Below are 8,538 nucleotides of genomic sequence, written 5' to 3' on the forward strand. Positions count from 1 at the left end.
AACTTTCTGCATGTCTTTGTTGCAAATGTTACATCTTAAGGAATCAATCTGATCACAAAGGGAAGTTTGATGCAAAGGCTGATGAAGGAATATTTGTTGGTTATTCTGCTGGAAAATCTTATAGGGTCTACAATCTAAGAACCAACATTGTCATGGAATCTGTGCATGTTGTGTTTGATGATAAAAAGATTGATGGACTAACAGATGAGGGACATCATGAAGGACTCAAATTTGAAAATATTGAGATATATTGTGATGATAGTGAAGATGAGAATGATGAAGAAGGCATCTCAAGAAGAATTCAAAATCTGTCTTTGGATAATGCACAGAATGCTGCATCCGTTGAAAGTCATAATTCAGCTTCCGTTGAAAGAAGCAATGCAGCATCCGTTGAAAGACAAAGTGCATCATCCGTTGAAGTTCATAATGAAGCATCCGTTGATCACAGTCTGTCAACGGATAATTAATTCAATTCATCAGTTGATAGAGCTCCCAATTCCTTTCAAAGGATCAGCAACTCAGGGGGAGTTTCAACCAATCAACATTCTATCTCACATCATGACAATACTGAGGCAACCTCATCTAGAGCTAATCTACCACCTCAAAGGAAATGAACCAAGAATCACCCTTTTGAACTGATCATTGGTGATGCTACATCTAAAGTGCAAAATAAAAGGGCTACTTAAGATGAATGTCTGTATAGTAGCTTTCTATCACAGGAGGAACCTAAGAGAGTGGAAGAAGCTCTATTGGATCCAGATTGGATTTTAGCAATGCAAGAGGAGCTAAACCAATTTGAGAGGAACAAAGTATGGAAGCTAGTACCCAAGCCAAAGAACAAAAGTTCTATTGACACAAAATGGGTATTCAGAAACAAGATGGATGAAAATGGCATTATCATAAGGAATAAAGCCAGATTGGTTGCTAAAGGCTATTCTCAACAAAAGGGAATAGATTTTGATGAAACATTTGCTCCAGTTGCCAGACTTGAGGCCATCAGAATCTTTCTAGCCTATACAGCCCATGCCAATTTCAAAGTCTATCAAATGGATGTCAAGAGTGCATTTCTAAATGGGAAATTGGAGGAAGAAGTTTATGTAAGCCAACCTCCAGGGTTTGAAGATCCAAACTTTCCAGACTATGTGTATTATCTGTTGAAAGCACTCTATGGACTAAAGCAAGCACCTAGAGCCTGGTATGAGACTTTGTCAAAATTCCTTCTAGATAATCACTTCACAAGAGGTACTGTTGATAAAACTCTTTTCTTTAGAAATGTTAATGGCTCTACAATACTTGTTCAAATTTATGTAGATGATATTATATTTGGATCTACAGATGATAAGCTATGTAAAAAGTTTGCTAAGTTAATGCAAAGTAAATATGAAATGAGCATGATGGGAGAGCTAACTTATTTTCTTGGTTTACAAGTTAAACAAGTTAGTGGTGGAATTTTCATTAGTCAAACTAAATATATTTATGATCTTTTAAAGAAGTTTGACTTAATGGACTGTTCATTTGCAAAAACTCCCATGGCCACTGCCACCAAGCTTGAATTAAACAAGGCTGAAAAGTCTGTGAACATTTCAAGTTACAGAGGCATGGTTGGCTCACTTTTATATTTAACTGCTAGTAGACCTGATATAATGTTTTCTACATGTCTCTGTGCTAGATTTCAAGCTGACCCTAAAGAATCTCACTTAGTAGCTATTAAAAGAATCTTCAGATATCTCAAAGGGACTCCAAATCTAGGAATTTGGTACCCTAGAGAGTCTGGTTTTGATCTAATTGGCTACTCAGATGCATATTATGCAGGCTGTAAAATAGACAGGAAAAGCACAACTGGCACCTGTCAATTTCTAGGGAACAAGCTTGTGTCATGGTTCAGCAAGAAGCAAAATTTTGTTTCTACATCAACAGCTGAAGCTGAGTACATTGCGGCTGGTAGTTGCTGTGCACAGATACTATGGATGAGAAATCAACTATTTGACTATGGACTAACTGTTGACAAAATACCTATATTCTGTGACAACACAAGTGCCATTGCCATTACTGAAAATCCAGTGCAACACTCAAGAACCAAGCACATTGACATCAAGTACCACTTCATTAGGGAACATGTGATGAAAGGTACAGTGGAACTTCATTTTGTTCCAAGTGAAAAACAGATTGCAGACATATTTACCAAGCCACTTGATGAATCAACATTCACAAAATTAGTAAGTGAGCTAGGTATACTTAATTATTCATAAATTTATGTCCTCTATATAATCTGCCTTGAAGCCTGAAATGAATTTGCTGCAAGAACAAAGTTGGCTTTAAGTAAGACTTATTCTATCAACGGATATTCCCTATCTGTTGAAAGCCAAAATTGTTCTATCAACGGATGTTCATTATCCGTTGAAAGACAAATACAATTCTGGTAATTTTATCCCTCAACGGATAAAATAATGTTGATCATCAACGGATAACTATTTACCTTATCCGTTGAAGTGTCACATCAGTTACTTTAAGTGAGTCACAGCCGTTGATTCTTTTACTTAACCGTTGATACAGATATACATTGTTGTATGTATTTGTATTAAAGGCAGTTTTCAGAATTTCTACAGTTTTCTTTATTCTTAAACGGCTGTAATTTATTTAAAAGTATCATTTAATCATTTTATTTACGTTTTAATTCAAGAAAGTATAAAAGCCCATTGAATTCTAATTTTCATTTTACGCTTTCTTGCAATTTTTATTCTCCTTCTCTCCCAAAATTCTCAAGTTTTTCTCTGCAACCTCTACTCACAACAATGGCACCAGTAGTGAAAATTATGTCTCAATCTGGATTTGTTTATGAAAAGAATAATTTCGTAGCCTTGGTTGAAAAGAATGAAGCCCATTCTGATTATCACAAGATGATGGACTTCATCAAAAACTGCAAACTAAGCTATGCAATGCTGGAAGCCCCAACCATCTACTGTGAGGTGATTGAGGAGATTTGGACAACTGCAGAGTTCAACTCCACAAATATGACTATTGCCTTCTCTCTCAAAGGTAAGGATTATTGCATTAACTGTGATGATATACAGTCTTGCTTTAAGTTGCCTGAGAATAATGCCATGACACCACACACTGATAAAGATGTATCTGCTATGTTAGATTCCATAGGCTATGCTTTTGATTCTGCTAGTTTAGGTAGTATTAGAAGGAAGGGCCTTAGGAAAGAATGGAGTTTTCTTGGAGATGCCTTTATCAAGGTTTTCTCTGGGAAGATTAGCAATTTTGATGCCTTAACTTCATCTCTTGTTAATATGCTCTATATGCTAGTTTCTGATAGGTACTTTAATTTTAGCAACTGTGTCATGCTAGAATTAGGTTCCAGATTAGGTAACAAAGCTAATAGACCACATAACATCTACTATGCTAGATTCTTTATGTTATTGGCTAACCATGTTGCTGAAGGATTGGTTATATCTAATGAGAACAATAAACTCAAATGCTGGGCACCAGAGAAAAGGGTCCTTGCAGACCTTTTGAGAATGAACCTCAACTTCCAGGTGCCATTGGTATATTTGCCAATCATGAATGCACCACAGGTAAGTGAGGTAAACACTTCTATAACTCCTACTGTCTCCAACCCCATTGTTTCTTTGCCTTCCAGTGTGGCAATGGAATCTGTGTCTTTGTCCAAACAGGTTCCTACCAAAGCCACCAAAACTAAAATTTCAAAACACAAGCCAAAGAAAACCACCTCTGTTGTCTCTCAAAAGAAAACAGTTGTAACAACTACCACAAACCCTGAAGGGAGTGAACAGGGTGTGAGTGGTGAGGGGAGGGGTGAACATCAAGAAACCCCCCAGGATAAGGTGGGAGAGGTGAGTGGTACCCCATCCAGCCAAGCCACAGTCTCTCAAAAGACTGTGGTGGTTCAAAAGGAGTCAAACACATCCCTAGTTGCATCCTCCCAAAAGGGTGCAACTATTGAAAATAGTCTCCAACCAGGGACACAGAATAAAAGAGGGAGGGACACTGAAGCCACAAATTCACCAATCAAAGCCTTTTCAAGGAAGAAGAAGGCCAAGACCCTAGTTTCCACACAAGAGGCACACACAGCACAGATACATCCACCTGTATCTTTGCCTTCTCAAATTCAGCTTGATGTGACTCCAGCAAATATGGAGTCACAGCCCCATTCTCTCATAATAGAAACACATCCATCATCAAACTCTCCATAACCCTCTCTGGATGTGGATATGATATTCACATCACTTCCTGATTCTCCCTCATTAAAACTCAGGGAGGAGCCCCACTCAAAACCTGATGATCATCATCTTTTAGATGATTTGTTGGATCATCAGCCAATTCTTTCAGATATAGTTGAAGAATCCGTGTCACCTCACTTAAAATCAATTCATACAGATTCAACAATTATGTCACTTTCTATATCTACATCTTTTCCTTCTTCAACGGATATCTCTCATCCGTTGACAAGTGGTTGTTCTTCGACGGATAAGCTTAACAGCAGTTATCCGTTGATACCATCAGTTTCCACTTCAACGGATACTCCCTATCCGTTGATGGTCTCTACACATATAATAGAAACAATTCCAACTGTAGAGGACATGGTTACTGTACAATTACTTTTAGGTTTGAGGGAAGGGAGTGATAATTTGAGTGAGAGGCTGGGTTGCTCCCAGGAAAAAGGAGAGGTTGAGAGTCACCATATGCATGCTATTTCTTCCAGCATGGCAAAAGTGAGTGAGGGGAGTGCCACCTTAGAAGGTGAGGGTGAGGGTGTGAGGGTGTGTGTGAGCCAGGGGGAGCCCCTGATGCAAGAAAATGAGAGAAAGGTAGGTACATAAGCTATAAGGGTGGATCCAGCCATTGCTAGTGAGTCAATGATAGTGGATGATGCAGAAAAGGAAAGACAATTTCAGCAACATTACAAAGCTGTAATTGATAACATTTCCTTGGATGCTAACACTTTTACTCACCCTGTTCCAGCCTATCAATTGTTGGCTGCTTAGGGCAATGTGGAGGCAGAACAGACTTTAAACATTGTACACACTTTAGAATCTCTTCTCAGAGACAAAGCTGCTGTTAACAGGCTGCCTTCTCAAGCTGGTGAGCCATCTGAAGAATTTGGAGTAAATTCTAATGATGATGACTCTAATTCTTTGGATGAGAGCATGAACTTAGGGGGAGAAGCAGGCCTAAGTTCTGTTCCAGATCTACCTGATTGGGCATGGGCAAAGGCATCTACACCAGGAGAGTTTGGTGTAACTTTGGTCAGGCAAGTAATGACTATTCAGAAGGCCCTTCAGGAGAATACAGATGCTGGTACCAAGGCAATTCTTCAAGCTCATCTGGACTCTCTGCATCTCTTGCAGTTGCAGCATTTCAAAAAGAATCTAAGTGTGGATGAACTTAAGCAGGACATTGTTGATCTGAAATCCTACAATGCTGAGAAGTTGGATTCAGTCATGCCTTATGGTACTATGCAAGATTTATTGGGGAGACTGAGGAAAGCATCTGATGCTGACAAGAGGCTAGCCAGGTTGGAAGACAAAGTTCAGATCATTGAAGACTCTATGGTCACCATTCTTCAGAATCAACAAACTCAGACAAATCTACTAATACAACTGGCAAAAGCACAAGGCTTGACCCCTACCCTTGATGATAACAAAAAGGGGGAGAATAAAGGGGAAGGGGAAGGAGAGCCATCAACAACAGTTCAAATATCTCAAGTGCTAGTTCCTGCTATCACCACTTCTCCAACTATTCAAATCAAAGGAAAGCTTGATGGCATTGATCTAATCCAGATAACAGCAGCTGAATTGCAAGTCAAAGAGCAAAGGAGGAAAATTGATGAAAAGATGCAACAAATTTTTGGTTCTACAACTTCTAAATCACAATCTGTGAAGCATAGCACAAAGGTGGAACCAATTATTACGGAGCTCAAGCCAGTAAGGAGGAATAAGGTTGGAGAGACTTCTTCCAAGAATCTGAAATCTATGGTTCTCAAGCCCAACAACAGATCCAATAAGGATTCTACAAAGAATCCTCTAAGCCTTGCTCGGATGAAAGAAGTGGATTTTCCTCTTCCAAAGCCTGATGAAGACAAGGTTTTGGGTGGAAGTATCATAAAGCACAAAGAGACCATGAATGTGGTTGTAAGGAGGAACATGGCTATTATCTTTAGAGAGGGAAAGAGCATCTGTGTGATTCAAGGACATCCCAAATTCTCAATAGCCAAGAGGGAAGAAACCAGAAGGTTGAAGGAAGAAGCCAAAAAGCTAAAGGTTGACAAAAGAGCACAAGCAAAGCTTGAAAAACAGCTAAAGTCAAGTCAAGCTGAAGAAAAGAAAGAAATTGAAGATAAAAGTGAAGATGAAGGTATGGGGGACATGGTTGATAATGATATTTAAGAAAGAAGTAAGGAAAGAGAGAAATGGCAGAAAGGGAACAGAAAAAAGGCCAATGCAAAGAGAAAGATGGTAGATGAGACTGAAGAAACCCAATCAAAATCCAAACCACTACCTTCTATTCCTGAACCCATTGTGACTGACCCCTTCATAAACATTCATGGTGAAATAATCATTCCTAAGGAGGAACCAATTGATTGGGACACCATCAAATTACCCACCTTCTTAACCTCTTCTCCACCATCAAAGAAGCAGAAAAGAAGAATCAAATCAACACCCTCTAAAACCTCAATCAAATTCACTCAGAAGCCTAAGCCTAAGCCACAAGCCTCTAAGGATGATTATGTTCACATTTGTGACATAAAAGAATTTTCAGACATTGAACTCTATCTGGATGAGCCGGAGGAAGTAAGGGGAATAGTTGCCTACAGACAGCTACCAGAAAGACTAGTGTTCAAATACAAAGGAAGTGGGGAAAGAACTTGGCCCCTCTACAGGATTCTGAATGAAGGCTACTCTACCTTGGTTAGAGTCTACTCAGCCATACAAAGGGATTCTGACTTTACCAGGACTGCCAAGACTGAGATTCTCAACAAGATTGCCAACATAAGGAAAACTTGGTGGGAGCCCAATGCCTTGCCTAGAACATTACTCATTCAAGAAAGAGGAATTACAGTTCACAAATCACCTCATTGGTTGATGGAGTTCAGAGACAACAAAGGAGTCAGAAGATTTTTCAGACTTGAAGATCAGCTCAAGATTGCCAGTAATGAAACTCTCAAGGATATGCAATCTAAGTTGGACATCAATGAAGAAGATGAAGCTGAGTTCTACAGACAACTTCAACTTCAAATAGAGGAGAATGACAGGAGGCTAGGAAAGAAAACATGGGATCAAAGGAAAAGAAATTAATCTGCTTAGGCTAAAGGAGCACCCTTGGAAATAATGTAATTCTTCAATTCCATCTCAGCATACACATTTTTGCAGCACTTTTGAATTTCTGCTTTATTACAGTTAATATATTTGTCAAGTGTTTTGTTATCATCAAGCTAAACCCAAATTTATGCCTACAGTTCTAGTAGACATAAATAGGGGGAGATTGTTAGGAATATGTGTATTAGTTTGATGATAAGTTAAATAAAACACTTAAGTAGAAATCTAGTGTTTGTAGCCTCAACGGATAAGACCATCTTGTCTATCCGTTGAAGGAGTAGCTTTACTTAGCAATAAGTTTAGTATTGTAGCACATTTCATTCTCTGGATTCAAGTTGTTATTCTTAGATGTTGTAGGAAAGTATCAGTCATGTTGACTACTAGTGGATATGCAAATAGGAGGGCTAATTGTAAATATTTTTGCCTTGTAATTTTGTATAAGTGAAGAAGTATCAACTGATATTGAAGACCTTCAACGGATAAGAAACAAAGCTTCAATGGATGTCTCTAATGCTTCAACGGATAATATCCATCAACGGATAAGTGCTTCAACGGATAAAGACTTCAACTGATAATGCATCAACGGATAAAGCTTCAACGGATAATGCATCAATGGATAAAGCTTCAACGGATAAAGCCTCAACGGATAAGGCATCAACGGATGAAAGCTTCAACGGATGCTTAGTTCATTAGCAGTTGATAGTGACAATTCATAAGTTGACAGAGGCACATGGGTTGACAGAGACAAACTGGAATGTGGAAGCCTCTAGGAGGAATCAAGAAAATGCAGCATTTTCATTCTGGTGTAAACAAGGAAGTATTCAAAGATTAACAGCTAAACCTAAATTGCATTGGATAGAGAAATGAAGAAGAAACATGTGAAGAGCCTTTTTAATTGTATTTTACAGTTTTGTCTTCACTTGTAAACTTGGTGATATATAAACCAAGTAGCAGCTAGTAATTAGAAGTAAATTTTCCAGAGCTGTTTAGAAAAATCCAGAGAGAAAATCATCTAGTTTGTACTAAGAAGCAACTGTGATTTAATTCTTTGAATCAGAGATTTTCTGAAATAACACATCTCTGGTGGAACAACAAATCCACCAGAAAAGTTTTTAAGTTCTTTGTGTTCTTTACAATTGTGTTTGAATATATATCTGTCTGTATTAGCTTCAAGCCATTCACACATATTTGCTCACTA

Source organism: Apium graveolens, chromosome 9 (genome assembly GCF_009905375.1).
Source record: "Apium graveolens cultivar Ventura chromosome 9, ASM990537v1, whole genome shotgun sequence".
NCBI classification, from domain to species: domain Eukaryota; kingdom Viridiplantae; phylum Streptophyta; class Magnoliopsida; order Apiales; family Apiaceae; genus Apium; species Apium graveolens.